Source organism: Taudactylus pleione, unplaced genomic scaffold (assembly GCF_031769625.1).
Source record: "Taudactylus pleione unplaced genomic scaffold, aTauple2 ptg001086l, whole genome shotgun sequence".
NCBI classification, from domain to species: Eukaryota; Metazoa; Chordata; class Amphibia; order Anura; family Myobatrachidae; genus Taudactylus; species Taudactylus pleione.
The window spans coordinates 1457801-1468073 of NW_028285487.1; positions in this window are offsets into that span (position 1 = coordinate 1457801).

Here is a 10273-nt window from a genome sequence, read left to right on the forward strand (position 1 = left end):
ACGAACGACCACAAATAGCGAACGGCTCTGAATCAGGCCCTAAGTCTCACATAGCCAAAGATTAATAGGGAAACCCTGCCATAAAAATAATACATTTTATTCTGATGTGAATGTAGTTTTAAATAGGAATTGAAATCACACTTTCCTTAGGTCAGTCATGCAAAACAGAACAGGGGCCTCATAACAGAATTAGCCAGTCTTGGCCTGTCTGGTAGGGTCTGTGAGGTCATGCCGTGATGTCATAATGGTAACTGCCTATATCAGGGCTTTGCTGTTTCTGCCTCTCTCATACACCTCCAGGCCCTGGCACAGCTCAACGGCAGAAGGACCTACTCACATAAGGTTAGTGGGCAGGATGTACTAAGCATTGCATCAGCAATGTGGTACATCCTGCCTCTCTTCGGTTACATACCATGGTTGATTACCGCAGTATGCACCTAGAATATCGCAAAGGACAGCTCTCCCGATAAGAGCTGTCCTTTGCGATTCCCCAGCTAGAGGGACTTCTGCGTTTAACACCCAGAAGTCCCTCTGGCGTCCTTCTGCATATGTACAGATGGCCGCCGGTCGCGCGCGCGCGCGCGGGGGGGGGGGTGATGGAAGGTATCTTCAATTGGGTAATGTCATCTGAAGGTGGCGTTACCCACCAGGATGATGCACCAGAATGCATAGCATTCCGGTGCTTTGTACATATGGGGTGTGTTTTAAAAGTCCTGAAAAACGCATTTTTGGAGGTTTACTGCATTTCTCCTTTTAGTACATCCCACTCCGTGACTGGACAACGGCAGCTTAGTTCCATGCGTCGACAGACTTAGAGCGTGACTACTCAGTGGCGTAACTTCATCCCAGGTGCCCGGAGGCAAGATAAATGTTGGTGCCCCCCCCCAAATTAAAATTTCCCATCCCCCCAGCATCTGTGCCAGCCCCAGCTGCCGCCACCCCCCTATGCAGTTCCTTTTATACAGTGCCCCCAGTAGTGGTCCCCCTATGCAGTGCCCTCAGTAGAGGTCCTCCTATGCAGTGCCCACCAGTAATGGTCCCCCTATGCAGTACCTCTAGTAGTAGTCCCCAGATGCAGTGCCCCCAGTAGTGGTCCCCCTATACAGTGCACCATATACAGTGCCCTCAGTAGTGGTCCCCCTATGCAGTGCCCCCAGTAGTAATAATGCCCCCTGTAATAATGCCCCTAAAAGTAATGCCCCTTGTAGTGCCCCCAGTAGTAATGCCCCCTGTAGTGCCCCCAGTTGTAATGCCCTTGTAGTGCCCCAGTAGTAATACCCCTTGAAGTGCCCCCAGTAGTAAGGGCCCCTGTAGTTCCCCCAGTTGTAGTGCTCCCAATAGTGCCCCCAGTAGTAAGGCCCCTGTAGTGCCCCCATATGATGCCACCAGTAGTAAGGCCACTGTAGTGCCCCCATAGGATGCCCCCAGTAGTAAGGCCCCTGTAATGCCCCCTATTGTAAGTCCCCCGCCCGTGCACACACACACAACACAACACTTACCTTAAACCCCTCTCCAGTGCCTGCTTTCGTCCGTCCCTGGCGCCCACTCCTCGGAACTATGGGAGTGACATCATGACGTCACTCCCATAGTGCACTGCGGGACCTGAAAGCCGGGGAGGAGGGGGGGGGAGAGTGGGGAGAAGGAGTGCCGATCAGCGGTGCTTCTTGTCCATGCAGCTCCTCCTCATCAGTGCCCGGAACGGCCGGGTGAGAATGGAGCTAGGTGCCCCCTTCAGGGCTGGCGCCCGGCGGCATATGACTCCATTGTCTCCGGGAGTTCCGCCACTGTGACTACTATAATATGTGACTTATGACCGTGAGGACAGGACAGTATTGGATAAACACAAAATCTCAGGAGATGTTTGGTGAGCACAGGATGGGTCTATAATGTCTAATTAAATCCTTTATGCTTTGTATGCCAGTATTGCCGACTGCTCCATGTTTATTAATGTGCAGAGGTGTGAGAGAATTATATAGTGCTAAAGGGGCCTATTCATCAAACGATAAATGGCCCGGTAACCATGCGGAATCTAGTTTCCGCATATTTAGGTTACTGGGCCATTCATCATCAGGGGTCACAAAATGGACCCCCTGATATTCAGCAAACTCTTTTTGGAGTTTGCTTGCGAGAACAAGCCTCATCTTCAGATGGCGCTTGTTCTCGGATCCCTGCTCCTTCCTATGGAAAGGAGTTCCGGGAATGCCAAGAGGGATCCGAACAGATCCGCCTTCTCACTACCACCCATCGGCTTTGCGCATGACGGGGAGGAGGTAAGTAGCTGCGCTACTAACCGCGGGGACAGCTACTTTTCGGAGCAGCTGTCTCCGCACCGGAGCAATGAGGAATTGCTCCGGTGTAAAGTTTCTCCTGCTGCAAGTTGGATACTTAAGTATCCCTGGTAGCGAGATGATGCGGCCCCCCGATGATGAATAAGCCCCTTAGTCATTTATTTTCATCCAACACTGGGCCTGATTCAGATGTGTGTGCTAATGCGATCGCATATGCGATTCCGTACACAGCTACTGTGTGATAATATGGTAATGCTGCAGCCATCTGGAAATGTGTTGAGACGCCCACCAGCAGCTTTGCGGATTCAACCAAGTGCGTACAAATATGCAGCGGCCATCGCAGATCCTTCGATAATTGACTATGAGTAACCTTATGGTTGTTCAGAATGGGCGAGGGAACTGACACTGGCACCATATTTTCAACATGGGGCTTTGCAGATGTAGGCAGACACACGTCCTGAAAAATGGTCACCACACGCCTGCATTTTTGACGCCACTCCCTGTAACCGCCACTACATGGTCCCTGAATGTCAAGTACTTTGCAAAAAAAATAACCTACCTGTGAGCGGCATCGCTAAGGTATCTTGGCGCATGTGTGGTGCCACTGTGACGCATGCGCAGTCGGCTAATAATCTGCTCAACTGCGTAAATATCGACATTGCGCCCATATCTGAATGAGGCTCATTGTCATTAATGAATGTTACAACTGCATCATAGTTTGGGCTCCATTTAAGTGTGACACTATTTGCCATCAGCATATTGTGTTTAGTGTCAGTGTTATACATGGGAATATGCCATCACTTACCCGTCCAGCGTGGTCTGGCGGTGTCCCCCTCCTCTGCGCCATCTACTGCTCTGTTTCTGGCAGCTTGACGCTGCCGGCGATGGTTTATTGGATAATGCACATACATGATGACCGTCTGCGTATACACATAGAGCTCAGAGCCAGTGGGGACTTCAGATATAGTGGAAGTTATTGCTCTTTCTTACATGGAACCCTAAATACTAAGGGGGTGCTATGGTTTTCTCTTCTTTTCCTCCCTCTTCCCCTCTCTCTCTCCCTATCTTGTCTCTCTCTCTCTCTCTCTTCTATCTGTTTGTCTCTCTTACTCTGGACATGCGTGCCATCGATGTGCAGATACGTTCTTCACTGGCTGGATAAAAGGTTAAAATAGCAGATTTGGGGAGTGACAGAAGGGATGACGGGTTATGCAAGGTAAGTGGGTGAGTGGATGGTTTATATAGTCTCTTAATGCCTAGAGGGACTGGCAGTCCTTTAGCCATGGGTCCCCAGAGATTTCCTCCACAGGATAATTCTTCATGAGTCATGAGGCTTCCGCCATCTTGTTCCTCTTTTAGGACAAGTTTGCAAGAATTCTGGACCAATCTTTATCCAAAATCCCCTCTTTTATCATGCAGAGTAATTAAGATAGTTACATTTTTCTTGAAATAAATGCTTCTATTTTTTTAACTATATTTTGCTTGAAGTTGTCTTTATTTTTATTAATAAATGATCTCAAAAGGTGAAGAGGCTGAAGTGAGGCCTAGTGAGGTGAATAAGAGCAAAGTTGGTAATGGTAAGTAATACAGTGGTGGGGAGGCTAAGAGGGTGGATGGAGAGTAATACGGGGGTGGGGAGGTTGAGAGGGTGGAGGGAGAGTAATACGGGGGTGGGGAGGCTGAGAGGGTGTAGGGAGAGTAATACGGGGGTGGGGAGGCTGAGAGGGTGGAGGGAGAGTAATACGGGGGTGGGGAGGCAGAGAGGGTGGAGGGAGAGTAATACGGGGGTGGGGAGGCTGAGAGGGTGGAGGGAGAGTAATACGGGGGTGGGGAGGGTGGAGGGAGAGTAATACGGGGGTGGGGAGGCTGAGAGGGTGGAGGGAGAGTAATACGGGGGTGGGGAGGCTGAGAGGGTGGAGGGAGAGTAATAGGGGGGTGGGGAGGCTGAGAGGGTGGAGGGAGAGTAATACGGGGGTGGGGAGGCTGAGAGGGTGGAGGGAGAGTAATACGGGGGTGGGGAGGCTGAGAGGGTGGAGGGAGAGTAATACGGGGGTGGGGAGGCTGAGAGGGTGGATGGAAAGTAATACGGGGGTGGGGAGGCTGAGAGGGTGGATGGAGAGTAATACTAGTATCCGAGTGGGAGCAGGCCAGTGTGAAAGCTCCAGCTACTGATGGTCCTGTGGCGTAGTCCACACTAGTATCCAGATGGGAACAGGCCAGTGTGAGAGTTCCAGCTACTGATGGTCCGGTGGCATAGTCCACACTAGTATACGGGTGAGAAAAGCAAGTGTGAAGGCTACAGTTACTGATGGTCTGGTGGCATAGTCCTCATTAGTATCCGGGTGTGAGCAGGCCAATGTGAAAGTTTCTGCTACTGATGGTCCGGTGGCATAGTCCACACTATTATCCAGGTGGGAGCAGGCCAGTGTGAGAGTTCCAGCTACTGATGGTCCATTGGTAGTCCAGACTAGTATCTGGGTGGGAACAGGCCACGTGTGAGAATTCCAGCTACTGATGTTCTGGTGACGTAGTCCACACTAGTATCCGGGTGGGAGCAGGCAAGTGTTAAAGTTCCAGCTACTGATGGTCTGGTGGCGTAGACCTCATTAGTATCTGGGTGTGAGCAGGCAACTGTGAGAGTTCCAGCTACTGATGGTCCAGTGGCGTAGTTCGCACTAGTATCCGGGTGGTAGCAGGCTAGTGTAAGTGTTCCAGCTACTGATGGTCCGGTGGTGTAGTTCACATTAGTATTCGGGTGGGAGGAGGCCAGTGTGAGAGTTCCAGCTACTGATGGTACGGTGGGGTAGTTCACACTAGTACTCAGGTGGGAGCAGGTGTCACGGCCAGCATGGCGCTAGGTGGGTGTTACCTGTGAGGTCATTGTGGTGCGGGCTGTCTGGTGGCAGAGCTGGTGTCTGGTGGGGGGCTTTGTCTGCGCGCGTTGTGCAGGCCTGTTGTCACTCTGCACTGGTAAGGCCTGGCGGCGTCTCCGTTCCATTTGGCATGGGCGCCGCCATTTTGCCTTCTGGCCATGTGATGCGGCTGGCCAATCCTGGTGAGTCACATGTTCCCTCCGGCCAGTAACAGCATGACATGGGGTATTTAGGAAGGTTCAGTGCCTTCCTTCTTTGCCAGTGCAACGTGTATCTCAACCTAGCTGAGAGGGAGTTATCTGTGCTTATCCTGTTCCTGTGAAATTCGCTGTCTGCCAGTCTGCCTGTCAGTTCCTAGCTTCCGCTGGACTACCCCGCTTCCTCCACCACCCTTGCCCATACCTGAGTGCCTGAGCCTGCTGACATCCTGCTCATTTGCCTTAGTTCACTACCTGCATACCTGGCTTATTATTTTCCTGCATCACTACCTGCATACCTGGTTGATTATTCCAGTCTCACTACCTGGACAGTTCTAATTGTTCCTACTTGGACATTAACCTATTACTCCCACCACAGAACTCTAGCACACGTTTATATATACCTGGACTTTTACTTACTGCCGTATTTTATGTCTACTCAAGCACGTATTAAAAAACCAAATTTTATATTCAAACCCGCTTCTGTGATCGCTCCTGCTACCACCCCGGGTCCACAAACAACCCAGAACATAACAGTTTGCACTGGCCACATGGAGCCGGCCACGGATCAGGAGTCAAGAGTGGATTTGTTCCGGTGCTTTTCTGGTCGTTTAGAAAATCTGGAAAACATGCAGCATCAGATGGCTCAATTCCTGCAAGAGATGTCTAAGCGACAGGATAGTTTGCAAACTTCCTGTACCAGCAACTACATCCGCATCAGCATCTGGGAATACAGGAGGCAGATCATCTCCCCGCTTACATCTTCCTTTACCAAATAAATTTGACGGCAACCCTAAACTCTGCCGAGGATTCCTAAATCAGTGTGACATACATTTTACCCTGCAGCCTGACAACTTTCTAACTGCAAGAACTAAAGTGGCTTATATAGTCTCTCTGTTATCCGGCCAGGCCTTGGAATGTGCTTCCCCACTCTGGAAGCGCTCAGATCCGCTGCTGGATAATTACACAGGCTTTGTGTCATCCTTCAGGAGGATTTTCGATGAACCTGCGTGTACTGTATCAGCATCATCAAACATCATGACACTGAGACAAGGGGTCCGTCCTGTCAGTCAATATGCCGTGCAATTTAACATTTTAGCATCAGAGCTCAAATGGAATGAGGAAGCCCTCACCTTGGCCTTCTGGCATGGGTTGTCAGACCAACTAAAGGATGATCTAGTCACTCGAGAGCTTCCTACTAATCTGAACGACATGATTTCGTTGTGTATCAAAGTTGACCTACGCTTCAGGGAACGTCAGGCTGAAAAACACAGAACTGACCGGCAAAGGTCATTTGCCACCTCCATTTCTACACATCCCATTCCTTCTCCTACTGAAGAGGAGCCTATGCAGGTGAATCATACACACTTCTCCAAAGAAGAACGTCGGAGAAGAATGCAAAAGAACCTCTGTCTGTACTGCGGAGAGTCCGGTCACCTGCTGATCTCCTGCCCTCGTAAACTGGGAAATGCCAAATCCTAACTGACCCTGGAGACATCAAGTTAGGAGTTATGAGCCCGTCTCCAAAAATTAAAGATTTCACGATTACCCTAGCTTTGGATTTTAAACCCAAACCTGTATTTGCTACTGCTCTACTTGACTCGGGAGCAGCCGGAAATTTCATAGCGTCTAGTTTCATAGATGAATTTCAGATTCCTTGTTTGTCTCTCATCCATGCCATCTCTCTGACCTCTATAGACGGATGCCCTCTAACTAACGGGATAGTCACCAAGGAGACTCAACCAGTATTGGTCCGAATTGGGGCACTTCATTCTGAGTCCTTAAAATTCCTGGTGATATCAGAGGCCTCTCAAGAAATTGTTCTTGGTCTACCCTGGTTGCGTCAACATAATCCCAGGATAGATTGGAGTTCTATGCAGATTCTGTCATGGGGGATGGACTGTCAGAAATCCTGTCTTCCAAAAATTCGACCTGTAAGAAAGACAGTTCCATTAGTTTCTTCTGCCATTCCCAAGGAATATCAGATGTTCGCTGACATGTTCTCTGAGCAGCAAGCAAATATCTTACCTCCTCATAGGGAATGGGACTGTCCAATTGTCTTGATACCTGATAAGATACCACCTCGTGGTCGTACCTATCCGCTGTCCTTACCTGAGACTCAAGCCATGACCGAGTACATCCGGGACAACCTGGCAAAGGGGTTCATTCGCCCCTCTACTTCACCTGCCGGAGCTGGGTTTTTCTTCGTTGGCAAGAAGGACGGTGGTTTAAGACCATTTATCGATTATCGAGGCCTTAATGACATTACTGTAAAGAATCGATACCCTCTTCCCCTGATTACTGAATTGTGTGATAGGGTCAAGGGCTATGTAATTTTTTCTAAATTAGATCTGATAGGGGCTTACAATCTCATTCATATTTGAGCTGGCGATGAAAGGAAGACCGCTTTTAATACCAGAGATGGACATTCCGAATACTTAGTAATGCCTTTTGGATTGTGCAATGCCCCTGCTGTCTTTCAGAGTTTCGTTAATGAGATTTTCTGGGACCTGTTATATGTTTCAGTTGTTGTCTATCTGGACGATATACTGATTTTTTCATCTTCTGTTGCTAAACATCATGAACATGTTAAAGAAGTTTTGACACATTTGAGAGAGAACCACCTTTACTGCAAACTGGAGAAGTGTGTCTTTGGAGTGCCCAGTGTACCTTTTCTCAGCTATGTAATTTCTGGCTCCAGTTTGGAAATGGACCCCAAGAAGGTACAAGCAATTCTGGATTGGACCCGAACTCAGACACTGAAAGCCATCCAGAGATTGTTGGGCTTCGCCAATTATTATAGACGCTTCATTAAGGGATTTTCTACATTGCTGGCTCCCATTACAGCCTTGACCCGCAAAGGTGCTAATCCTGCCCAATGGTCACCTGAGGCAGAGTCTGCTATTCATCTTCTAAAACAAGCCTTTATCTCAGCACCTGTTGTTCGACAACCAGATCTGGACAGGCCTTTTTTGTTGGAAGTAGACGCATCATCTGAAGCTGTGGGAGCAGTCCTGTCTCAACGTTATGAGGACAATCGAGTTCATTCCTGTGGGTTCTTTTCTAAAAAATTCTCACCTTCCGAAAGGAACTACGCCATAGGTGAACAAGAACTATTACCTGTAAAGTTAGCGTTGAAGGAATGGAGATATTTGCTAGAAGGCACTAACTTTCCATTTACTGTATTTACAGACCATAGAAATCTCCTATTTCTCAAAAACCTTCAATGTGTGAGTCCTCGTTTGGCCCGCTGGGCAATATTCTTTGCCAGGTTTCAGTTCACCCTGACCTTCCGGTCTGGGGCACTTAATCAGAAGACTGATGCCCTATCGAGATCTCTCCTCTGCGATGATCAATCTGAAAATCAAAGCAATACCCCTGTCTTGGAATCAAGAGTTTTCGCCGCGTTACAGGTTCAGCCTCCTACAGGAAAATCGTTTGTGGCCCCGGAATTAAGGAAGCGGCTTCTCACTTGGGCACATTCCTCTCGCTTCGCAGGGCACTCAGGCACTCGGAAGACCTTGGAGTTCCTGAAAAGACACTATTGATGGCCTTCTATGTAGGCAGATATAATGGAGTTCATCTCTTCCTGCTCCTACTGTGCCCAGCATAAATCATCACGACAAGCTCCAGCTGGGGAATTGCTTCCACTTCCTACTCCAGCACGACCATGGACGCATCTCTCCATGGATTTCGTCACAGACCTGCCAGTCTCTCAAGACTTCAATATTATCTGAGTTGTAATAGATCAATTCTCTAAGATGGTCCACTATATACAGTGACCCATCAGGCTTGAAATTTATGGGAATTAAAAAAGTCACCAGCCGTTTGAGAGGTGCTACACACCAGAGGACAGACGGCGACGAAGAATCGGGGAATCTGACCTCCTCTAGAAAAAGAAAAGACCAGGTAATGCCAGTCAGTGTTAAGGTCTTTCCACCTCACTCCGTATTACAGGAGACGGACCAACATCACGTTTAAATGGAATAACCAATCCTATTATTTATGGAACATACTTCAGCCATTTGGCTAATGGTTAACATTGTAGCAGGAGACAGAAGTTTTTATATATGCTATTTTCTGTTTTAAAAGGATTACAGGTCCCTGGACATTATCTAAGCTGGTTAGGCTTAATTCTTTGCATCACAAGCAAATGCACCTTGTGTGTTGTGTGAATATATACACACAGACACATTATATACTATTTTTATAACTGATTGCAATTGTTTTTTTTATTATAAATTGTTGTTTATACTTCTCCAGGTACCTGGTTTTTATTGTTATTTGTGAAACAATTTTATGAATACTTTGCTATAGAATAAATACATATATTTTTTAGCCATTTAATCAGAGCGGGAATTCTCTCATTCTTTATACTTTTCTTCCTTATACTATCTTTGTTTTAACTATCTTCCTTCCTTCTCATCTTAAAATGTTTTAGTGCCATAAGCATGGCTATAGTATAGACTTTAGCTTTTTCTAGCTTTTATCCTGTTAACTGGGAAGGGACCCAGGTTGCTTAAATGGCTGCTGAACATTTAACTGCTTACCCCAAAAGGTCTTGCGCAGATAGTCTCATTTGTATTGTCTAGGAAACCAGGTTTGGTTGTCCACCCGGAATCTTCGTCTAAGAGTTCCTTCAATGAAATTTGCACCCCGCTTCATTGGTCCCTTCACCATAACAGAAGTCATTAATCCAGTGGCCTATCGTTTACAGTTACCCCCATACCTAAAAATTCCTAATTCCTTCCATGTTTCCTTATTAAAGCCCCTGGTTCTGAATAGGTTCCATAATGCTCTACCTGCTTCTCCTCGAGTCCAGACGGAGAGAGGAGTTGAGTTTGAGGTCGCCCAGGTCTTGGACTCTTGTCTACGCAGAGGTCATTTACAGTATTTGCTGGACTGGAAAGGTTAC